Here is an 11,036-nt window from a genome sequence, read left to right on the forward strand (position 1 = left end):
CTGCTGACACATTAGGTACAGCGTCTGTGTGTCATTGTGGCAAAGCTATAATTACAATTTCTTGGTAAATTCAGGCTTTACATATCCAAGAAGTCAAACTCCCACGTGTCTTGCTCAATGTCTGCTATGAGCTTTTTGATGTTGCCTGTACTTCAATTCTTTGATGCAAAGCTAACAAAATGGGTGCTTTCCTTTCAAACAAGGTTCAAAAAAGGTAAAATTGCAACAAAAAAGTACTTTAAAAATAATCTAACCCCTAAACAGAATTGCAGATTGAAATCCAGTAGTCATTTCTCTGAAATTATTCACCTGCGGATAGCCAGAAACCCAACTACTGCACTATCCGGGCACCAACATGCAGAAAGTCTTTCTTCCTATCATTTAAGCCATGTAAGCTCCAACAAGGTGATGTGCTCTCCACAAAGCACTTTAAACATTATCCTGTACTTCAAATCTCTTCTATTTTAAAAAGGGAGTTGAAAGTAATTTCGTGTTTTACAGCTTTACCCCATTCCCTCCAAGGATCTGTGTAATTCCAAAACTGATTTTCCTCCGCGTTTTTAAATGCATTCGTTTCTCCATGGGAAAGTACCACAAAACCTCCCCTAGACCTGAGGACACAGGGGGGAAGAGCAAGACTGATGGTGAGCAGCGCTGTTCATTACACAGAGCACCTAATGACAAGGATACACCACACATTTGGAGGTTATAGCCGTGGCGGGTGTTATGAGACACCAGACAAAGCATTTAGACCGTGACTCCAACGTTTGTTTCATTAATGAAGCACAACAGCCTCTGTCTCTATAGACGTGCAACCCAAGGGCAGCCACACACTAACTGGAGATAGGACAGCGCAAGGACCCGCATCCCACTCCTCAGGGTCTGAGGAACCCAAACCCTGCCCATTTCCACTGCCTTGCACAGCACACGGGAGCTCACCTTCATCACCCACAGCAGCGCGTCCCCCCCGGCCGCCCACCCCGCATCCTTCCGCACCTCCCACCCTCCATCACGGCGCGGCCCCCGTCCCACCCGTCAGAGCCCAGAGCCGCTCCGGGCCGGGGGTCAGCCCCGTCCGGCTGCTGCCCGGCTCCCGGCGCCGCTCGTTGCTAACGGACGAGGGGGCGGATCCAACGGCCGGAGGGGGCGGCTCGGCACCAAGGGAGGTGCCCGGAGGCACGGGTCGGGTGTGGCCGCCGTGAGGTGGCTCCAGGGCTCTCGCTGCCGGCACCGCAGAGTGCTCCGTCTCAGAGCCACCACTGAGCATCACCACGGGGCAACACAGAGTGCTCCGCCTCAGAGCCACCATTGAGCATCACCACGGGGCCACCACAGAGCAGGGGCTGTGGGGCCGCAGCCCTCACCTTCCAGGGCTGCCACCCGCAGGGTGAGGGGGCTCGGACCCCACCACCGAGCACCTCTGGGGACAGCCCCTGTACAAGGGAAGCGAGAGGCTGGGCTGCTCTGGTGCCACCTTCCATGCCCACTGGCCACCAAACCCACCAGTGGCTGCCCAGGAAGGTCTGGCAGAACCTCCTTTGTGCCATCCCCAGAACCACTGCAGTCAGGCAGGTTGCACAATGTAGAGCTACCCAAGGGCTTGTCTCTGACCGAGCGTCGGTACCCATGAAAGTCTTGATCAGTTACACCTGGGAGGTTATGTCAGCTGGGGATGTGTGACTTACCACCACTTGATATCATCATGAAGAACACATCATGCCCTGCAGACAGAAAGGTGGCACAAAACCCTTTTGGGAAGGATGGTGGGGAAGGGACAAGGATTTTTTTTTTAAAAAACCCTAAACACCAAAAAATCCATCTAACCCCCCCAGAAAAAAACCCAAACAAATCACCAACCAACCACACACACCAACCAACCAAACTCAACATAAAAGCACTGTAAAGGTTAGAGATACAGTGCGAGGGAGAGCTAAGGACAGAGAAGGAAGAGGAAAGAATGAAGTAGACTGGAATGGAGGCTCCTACAGGAGGGGAGCCATAGGCAGGAGTTGCTCCATAGCCCCTTTGACCCCCCCATGCCTGTCAGCCCTGTCCAGGCAAGCAGAGAGCTGAGAGCAAGCCCTGCTGCTGCACAGCTTTGCACTAGGACAGGTGCAGGTCCTAGAGAGCAGAGCTCTGCAGGGCTTCCTGAGCACAAACCAGCCAGCTGGGCCAAGGGACATGGCCTTGCACAGAGCCAGAGGGTCAGGCAGGGGGGCACCAGGGGGGCAGGGAGCATGCCATGAGGAGGCAGCAGAGCCCAGGCAATGAGCTCCTCTGCCTGCCTGGTTGGCACTGGGTGCAAAGGGCTTGGGAGTCAAGGGTGGTAGAGGCACTTGTACCATCCCAAAATGTGGAAGCAAGGGGATGTGAGGTTTGGGCAGAGGGAGCCTCAAGGGAGAAACAAACCCTCTAAATAAGAAAGCTTCCTCACAGCAATGCTCAGCTCTTGCCAAGGTGCTCTCCAGCCCAGCCCTGTACAGGAAGGTAGGAAGCCTCTTTGCAGATTTGCACCTCATGCTGGACTGCCCCTGGCCCTGCTCAAAGTGGAGAAACTCCCAAGTGTAGGTTCTGTGTCATACTGCTGGCCTCATTGCTTTACTTCAGACAGGAGCGCACGCTGGCTTGCCTTGATTAGGTTTGATATAATCACAGCTCTCACTGAAGTCCCCTTGAGTCGCATGCCAGATGCTCTGGGAGGAAGTGATGGTGAGGCCCTTTTGCCCTCTGCATGGGAATAATACCCATCTGTTTCATGCCAGCTTCGTCTCCCCTGCAGCAGGTTGGGATTCACAGCAGGTCTTGCTGTCCCTGTGGTTCGTTGGGCTTCATTTTTGGCCAGGCTTTCAAAGTTCAACACAGAATGCTTCAGTGAGTCAGGAGATGAAAGCTGAGTTGGTTTCAGCTGGCTGGGTCTTCACAAACCTGCCAGGCCAGAACAGAAAGCAGACATGTGTGAGAGCCACGCTGCTCCCCAGCCATGGGCTGCCACAGCTGACTGATATCCTGACCTGCCTTCAAAAGGGCTTTCTGGTTCCTCAGAAACCCCAGGACTTGCAGCAGGGTCCATGACACCATGTCCTGCTTCCATGGGTGCTCCTTTAGGCCAGGAGGGGCAGGCAGGGGAGTGTGAGACCTAATCACTTGCAAAGACCAGGTGGCAGTTGGCACAGCTGAGCATCTCCAGGCTCTCTCCTCGTATCAGTCTGAGCTGAAATGCTGGCCCCAGCAGGGCCAGAATGAAAGGTCTTTCTCCTGACAGCTCTCCTTCCTGCACCTTTTCTGTTGTGGGCTCTTTCAAGGCCACAGATCTGTCTGTAATTGCAGGTGATGCTTAGTTCCCCAGAAAACATTTGTCCAAGAAGAGGTTCCCAAGTCCCTGCTGAAACAGTGACTTAACACAGGATTTTTCCTTACTGCAGGTCTGTTTTGGGAGGAGAAAAGCAGAGCTCGCCACTGTTTCAGCTGCAATAGAGTTCATTTTCTTCTTAAACAATTACACCCATCCAGTCAGCCAGACCACTGGTGTAGTGGGTTAGCAGAGGGTTAGCAGAGGGGTTAGCAGAGTCTGGACTCACAGTGAGGGCTCTCATCTCATCCACTTATCAAACCTGAGAATCAAAACAGTTTCAGTAGGTGTTAGGATGTGAGCCAGCACTGGGAAATATGTGACATGTGCTAATGGTTCATCCCTGGCTGAAGAGCCCAGCATCCCTCTTTCACTGTCCATGAGTTGCTGTAGCCACCTTTCATGCCATCCACTTGCACTCCTTTAGCTCTCATACATCTATCCCAAACCAATAGCTCAGGAAACACCATTTCCAGGGCAGTCGATTACACCAAAGCTCGCTTCTACAGAGAACAGCCTTACTCTGGTTATGGGAGGAATAATAAGATATCAGAATTCCCAACTTTGTGGACCTCGGAGATGATGCATGGGTTGTTTTGTTTCATCACTTGCACCTACCCAATGTGGGTGGCAGGCCCTTCAGATTTAGCAGTATTTCCATACCCACCCCACACACATTTTGCTGAAGGTGCAAATGATCCTCCAAGCACAAGGCCACTGAAGAATAAGGCCCCAGATTTCTGTCTCCACACCTACATGTGTTCCCACACACAAGATACAGCATTAATCTAGAGTAAAACACCACATGTTGATAATGCTAACAGTACATTTGACAGAAACTCCTTAGGCTTGAACCTCAAAATGCAAACCCACGAGAAAGTCACAATGCAGGGAGAGTAAGGACAAGGTCGGGCTTTGTGCTGCCTGCTCCCTTCTCCTGAAGAGGCAGTTTGGGAAGGAGAAGCCAGGTTCACCTTATATTCCTGCTCCTTTCAACAGCACACTCAGCACAAGGCTGTTACCTTGAATTCAGTCAGGCTGGGACTGGAAGAGCAGTTCATACCAGCCAGCAGCAAACTGTGTCCTTTGCAAGCACGGTTTTCACTGAAGCCTCAGAAACAAAGGAGACTGACCGAGGTAGTGACATTTCTGTTGATGAGCTTTCTCTCTCATCTTCACCACTGTGCCACAGCAAATCATCTCCCCAGGGCATGTTCTTTCACATTTGGGATCACACCATCAATGCAGCCAGAAGGCTTCACAAAGAATCTGCAGGCAGAGGTTGCTTCTCCAAGGAAGGTGTGGAGAAAGCACAGTGCTGGCCAAAAGCAGGAAGATGACAGTGAGGATTACCAAGGCCAAGCCTGAGCAGGCAGGGAGTGTTGGTGAGGATGGAAAAGCTAAGCAAGCCTCAGTGAGGAGATCTCAGCAGTGGTGGGCAGAGAAGCTGTCAGTAGGCATTTCTTACACAACTGATTCAGCGGAATTGGCCAGAATGGTCTCAAATGCAACTCTGGCATCTTCTGCATAGGGCTGCAGGTAGAAAGAACCTGTTACCCATCAGCAGGCTGGGAGGTTTTTACAAGAAGAGCCTTCTTCTTTAGTGGGACCTTGATTTTAGAAAAGGTTAGTGGCAGAGATGCTCCCAAATACCCTGGCATTAGACCCTTAGGTACCTCGGAAGCCTCAGGCAGGTAAACGGCCAGATTTCATCAGCCTGGGATGACATCTTGAGGTCCTTTCCAATCCTAACTATTCTATGATTCTGTGACATGCTGACAGGAGGCTTTGAGCTCTGTAGCTCCCCCAGCAAATATGGTACAGGCACTTCCCCATCTTCCTATGTGAAAGCATCAAAATGGAGCTATCAGTTGAACCACTGGTACTCAGGAGCATAAGGGTAAGCTGCTGTAGCCTTGCTCTTGCTGAGAGGGGGCTGTGGACCTCTGAAACACGAGTCATCCCACATAAGAGTGCCAGGACCAGCTACACAAGCAAGCCAGTATACCCCCAGTCTGCACTGGGTAGGATGACATTTCCTGGCGCTCTCCCAAAATTACAGATTCACATATAAACACTCTTCAAGCATGCAAAACACTCGGGAGGCTATAGATAGAACCTGCTCTCTTCCAGGAAATTCATCACCCAACCCTGGTGAAAACAACCCTAAAAGAACTGCAAAACATTTCTGAAGAGCTACGAGCAGTCTTGCAGCTCAGACATTCCCAGACAACATACAGGGAACTGAGGTCCTCAGCCAATTCATTCCGCATGCATCCGACAGTTCAGAGGAACAATTTGGGTTTTTTTTAATAGGAACAGGAGAAATTGCTTCCCCTTCTTAGAAAGGCTGGAAATTGTCCCTGAAATCCAGATGAACATCAAGCTTTTCATAAGAAAGACAGCAACACCTTCGCTCCCTCCCATAAGAGCACTTCTTGGGGGGTATAGGGAGCTCTGGTTCAAATTTGTCATATGGAACAGACCATTAGGCTCAATGGTTTATGTCCTTTCAGCAGGTAAGCATCGAAATAATCTATTTTGAGGGAAAAATACACAAATCTGTCCTTTGATGACAAACAGTAACAGATTCCTGCAAAAAGCCTTGCTTCAACCGACGGGCATTTCATCAAGGAATCCCTAACCTGGTTCGATTTTTCCCACTAGAAAGCATAGGCCAAAAGCTGGGTTAGATCCTCACCTGAACACCACCATTTCAGAAGCTGTACAGAGCAGTGTCTGAGCTGGTTGGCTGAACAAAGTACCAAAATCAAAGCATATCTTTGTGCCAGGCCTTAGAGAAAGCGTACACCATCAGAAGCAGGGGTTCAAGCATTCCAATATGACAGAGCAACATCTTTCCAGATAAGAGGACAACTCAACATTTTTGGATTTAGAACAGCTTCAAAACATGCCTCCTTGACATTTGTTCATGAGCTGATTTATTGCACCGGGTGCCAGCCTGACTTCCTGCCATCAGTAACACAGCACCATCAATATCTGGGCGTTTATATCATTTGTCTGGCTGGTTCATCTACTCTTGAAGTACCTTCTCACTTAGCAGTGACTATTCCCCATAAAGAGCCCTCTCAAACACAGAGAAACCATTCAAAACTATCTGTTGAAAGCAAAAAAAACCCCAAGTGGTTTTTTGCTGTTTTCCCTCTGATTTTTGTATGCAGCTGATTATTGTAGCAATGTAAACATGAATGTGCACCCCAGAAAATAAGAGCTGAGTTTGGGTGTGATTTTGTTGCAAGTCAGCCTGCCCACCTCACACTCAATGTAAAGGGAATTACTGGTGTGCTTGTCTCCCAAAACAAGGCAACATTCCGGGGGATCTCAGCAGGAACGAGATTCCTGAAGCTTAAGACTGAGCTTCCTCTCCCCAGCAGAAATGTCTCCCATTCAATGATTACCAAACCTTTTGTCTCTTTGCTGGGAGCAGAGCTCAGAGTAAGCAAAATCCAAAGGAAGCCATGGTTGTAGCAAAGACAGCCAAGAGAAACTGGACAATCAAGTCAGAAGAATTATAGATTCAAATGTGTATTGTCATCCTGCTAATTCCCAGCTCTCCCCCTACTCCCTCCTCCGCTGACACTCCAGTCCCCACTTCAATACCTGCCAGGTCCTTTTAGAAAGCTGACATTTCCATTCCTGACATTTTCTGCAGCTCCATCTGGGAATTAATGGCCGGATATTAGCAGCGATGGGGCCGTTTATCATAATTAGTCTCATGAAGCTACTAAGCATCCAACTATTTTTCATCAGTGCTGAGGAAATAAACTGCAGAATCCAGCAGACGAGACGGACGATTTATTTATTGATTGATTTATTCTGGTCTGTCAGGATGCGGCTTTAGAGTTTGCCGAGATGAGCAATCTCAGAAGGCAATGACGACAGCAGGGCTGGCTCACCTTGGGTGCACAAGCAGCAGAGAAGAAGCTCCCAAACCCCCTGGGACAGTGAGGAGGCTGTTGTTATCCTACATCTGCTCTAGCCTCCTGCTGATAGGAAACGACAAGTTGTCACAGGCTGTGGACACTCTCAGGAAGAGACAGCCACTAGCCACACAACGGCATCATGATTGAAAGCCAGGCATGCCTTTACTTCCCCATCAGGAGGGTGCTGTTTACCTTACTGGAGGTGGCACCTGGACCAGCAGCAACAGGACTGCCATTTGGCTTGGGTGTGCCAGGTTGTCCTTGAACCTTAATGCTGAAATGAGGATGCTGCAGACAGCACTGTCACCTTCCAGAGGTGCCTGGGAGTGGGTAAAACTGTTCTCTTGTCATTCCACATGGAGCAGTGTGAAGTGCTAGCTACTTATTTCCTTCCCCAAAGGATCAAAAGAGAATACTGAGGAGGCAAAGTTTCATGAACAAAAGATCAGACTGGGTCCCCCCCCCCTCGGAATGGCTGAGGCTCACCACCAGCCACCTTCTCTGGCAGAGATAAGGTCCACCCTAGTGCTTGCTGTGCTCTCAGTCTTACTTTTTAGGAGCTAATGCGGTACATTGTCTGTGTTTCTGGGATCTTGGGTACTCCAGGAACATTCCAGGGCTGGACACAGAGCTGTGGAGAACCACCAGACATCGTTATCCATCCTGGTGGCTACTGCTCTAGGCAAGGAACCTGTGCTGATTCCAGTAACTTCTGTACCATCTTGCAAGTACCACTCTGCATGGCTTGTAACCTGTGGTTGGAGTACCTCTGCCTGCAGCTGCTTTCTATACAAGAAACAAATGAAGATTACAAAGCTGTGTGGAGCTTCTGCCTGGAATGAGCCATGAAGGCATCCTGGGCTCAGTGTTGCTTTTCCTTCTATCCCCAGAAAAATCCACAAATCTTGCTACAAAACCCATAAACCTCAGTGCTCACCTGCAGCAGACCCACCTCCTCTCCTGCAAGGCTGATTATCAAGGGCTTTCCATCCTGAGGTTTGCTACGCAAACATTAAACATTTGTGTTTAAATATTACCCTCTTCTGCTGATGTGAAGCTAGTAATTACAGCCAGATGGGACCTGGCTCACAGGCATACATAGGGCCCACACACTGCTGGATAGTGGCTTTTGTTTTTTGCAGAACCATGTGGCCGACCACCGTCAGGAGTACCAGAAAAGCTGAGTGTAATTAAAAACAGTAATAAAAGAAGTCTTCTAAATATATCTTGCAACATATTCCAGGTGAGCGCTAAGTGTTCCTGGCTGCAGTGCCTGGCAGCCTCAACACTATACCTGGGATATGATCCAAGCCAGTGTGCTTGCACCATATATCCCTCCAGGCACAGCAATGACATACACTAATTTGATACTAGCACCTCCTACAGCACCAACACAATCTGAACCCACAAAGCCTTCCTCAGCTGAGTGAGACCTCTTCTTGCACAAGGCTCTAAGCCAGCCTGTACTCCAGTCCATCAAAATGACCCCTACAAGCGTGTTGCAGTCTCAGAGCAACCACCCCACCAGCACAAGTTTACAACTGCTGCTGCCTCCTCACCTGCTTAGTTGGGAGATCATCTTCATTTCAGATGCCTGCACACATTTCTGCTTGCGTGAGCTGCCCAGAGTAGGAAATTCTGCACTTTCTACTGCCTGCAAGACTCCAGGTTTGATTCTGTTCAAGGCAAAACAAATGCATGGCAGTGAATAGGGGATTTTTTTCCCCCTGGAAAATAACCCATATTCACATTCAACATCTAGTGTTTGCTTTAGTGCATAATTCTCTTCCCCATTGCCTCTCCCCTAAACAGCAGACCCAAAAAGTAAGCAGGAGTATACCAGTTTGAGCAAATAACATAGTGCTTGCCTTACTCATCACCTATGTTGCATTTACATGTATATATACACACACAGCACCAAGCACACAGGAAGCAGTATCTATCCTTACTCCACAAACATAATTGCACACTTGTGTTCTAGCAGTTACAGTGATACATGCAACAAGCACTATTTGCTGCCTGAAAAAAACTAGAGCTAGCACCTCAGGCACAGTTTAAGTAGCCCTGGTAAAGGAGCTGCAGGTGATGCCACTGAGGGGAAACGAGCTATAAAGGCTACAACCCTTTCTCTGTAAATCAGTCTAGCTCTGTTTAATATCTATGTTCTTATGAGCTGTTGATTTCTCCTCTTTGTTATGAATATTCTGACATACTTCCAGGATGCTCCCAAGGTAAGTGTTAGAAAGTCAGAGCTTGGTCTCCTGCCTAAACAACCAGTTATGTTTAATTCTCTTGGACAGCTGCTGAGGTGTATTCCCTATATTGTAGCAGTCAGCATTGTATTTCTACCTGCTCATCATCCAGGTGTAAGAGGTGTGTTACAGCTAGCCAGCCTGACTGACAGGAGCCAGTGGCTCTGGTTTCAAGGGGAAGAAAGAGGGAAAGGAGCAAGCACAGGGAACAAAAAAACAAACAAAACAAGAGGCTGTCTAGGAGATGTAATAGAAATCATTGTTTTGTGAGACATGGCAGAGCCAGAGCAAACGTATGCTGTAATCTGAGACCAGTGTCAAGCCCTGATAGGTTTCCCTATCGAGGAAATCAGGAGCAGCCTTGGTGAGAGGCTGAGAAGGGGAGCAGGTAATGCACATGGAGAGATAGGAAGCTCTGATACAGCCATCTAGGAGCCTGTGCCAAAGCTCTTGAATCCCATTCTCTGAGCTTTGGCTCTTCCTCTGGCTAACCAGAACCTTGTGGCTGTATGATTTGTATTCATGTTTCGTTTGCTTCTTTGTTACCCTGATCTCACTTGTTTGCCATCTCTCTTGTTTCTCCCTCTTCCTGTGCTTTATGGGCTTCTAACTTCCTAAGTCTTCATCAGGGAACATAGGTAGAGCTTCCAAAGAAGCTTATTTCTGCTGTCATATGCATCAGGAGAGTGTTATGGGAAGGGAAGGACAGGACTCAATGTATCTCTGCTTTCTGCACCCAAGAAGCAGAGCTTTGGCATACCATTACCCACCCTTGTTTCTGCAGTAACCTTATCCAACGCTGCATGGGTCTGTGGAGGCTGTGTTGTACTACTGTTGCCTTCATGAATAATGGATTCCCTTCCACTTTCCCTCTCCTCTTCCCTGTTAGATCCTATTTCATGTTGGGCATGCCTGGTATGTTTGCTGTGTCCCTTGAGAACACTCTGATTCCCAGCTCCACTTCCCCCTCTTCCCAAGACACAAGCAACATGCAAGAGGGCACCAAGGATAATTCAGGTGGTTATTAGCAGAGGCATGAGCAGGATCTACCTGTTGGGGTTTGTTTAAGGTATTTCTGTTGCTTCCAATGAGTCTATGCAGCTCATATTGTCAGGGCCTGATGAGGGCTTTAGTGGCCCTGACCAGTTTTGCCTAGGCTGTCCTAGCAACATAGGCTGCTCTAGCAGCATCAGTTAAACCCAGACCTGGACCCCCTGCTCTTGCCTGAGCTACATTATAGGTGTATCCATCTCCAGTTGTGTCTCTGGCCCTGGCTTCTGGAGGGACCTAAGACCCATGTGTAGCCTTATCTCCAGTTCTGTTTCCGGCCCTTGCGCTCCTAACAGGGCTCTGTGGATGGACTCTGGAGCTGGTTCAACAGGAAGCTCTTGTTCTTCCCAGCTCTTCCTGTCCCTGTGAAATATACTTGAATCTGGCCAAAATAGAAACCTTTCTGGCAAAAAAGAACAGTATAGGTGCCTATTACAGAAC

This window comes from Melopsittacus undulatus, chromosome 9 (assembly GCF_012275295.1).
Source record: "Melopsittacus undulatus isolate bMelUnd1 chromosome 9, bMelUnd1.mat.Z, whole genome shotgun sequence".
NCBI lineage: Eukaryota > Metazoa > Chordata > Aves > Psittaciformes > Psittaculidae > Melopsittacus > Melopsittacus undulatus.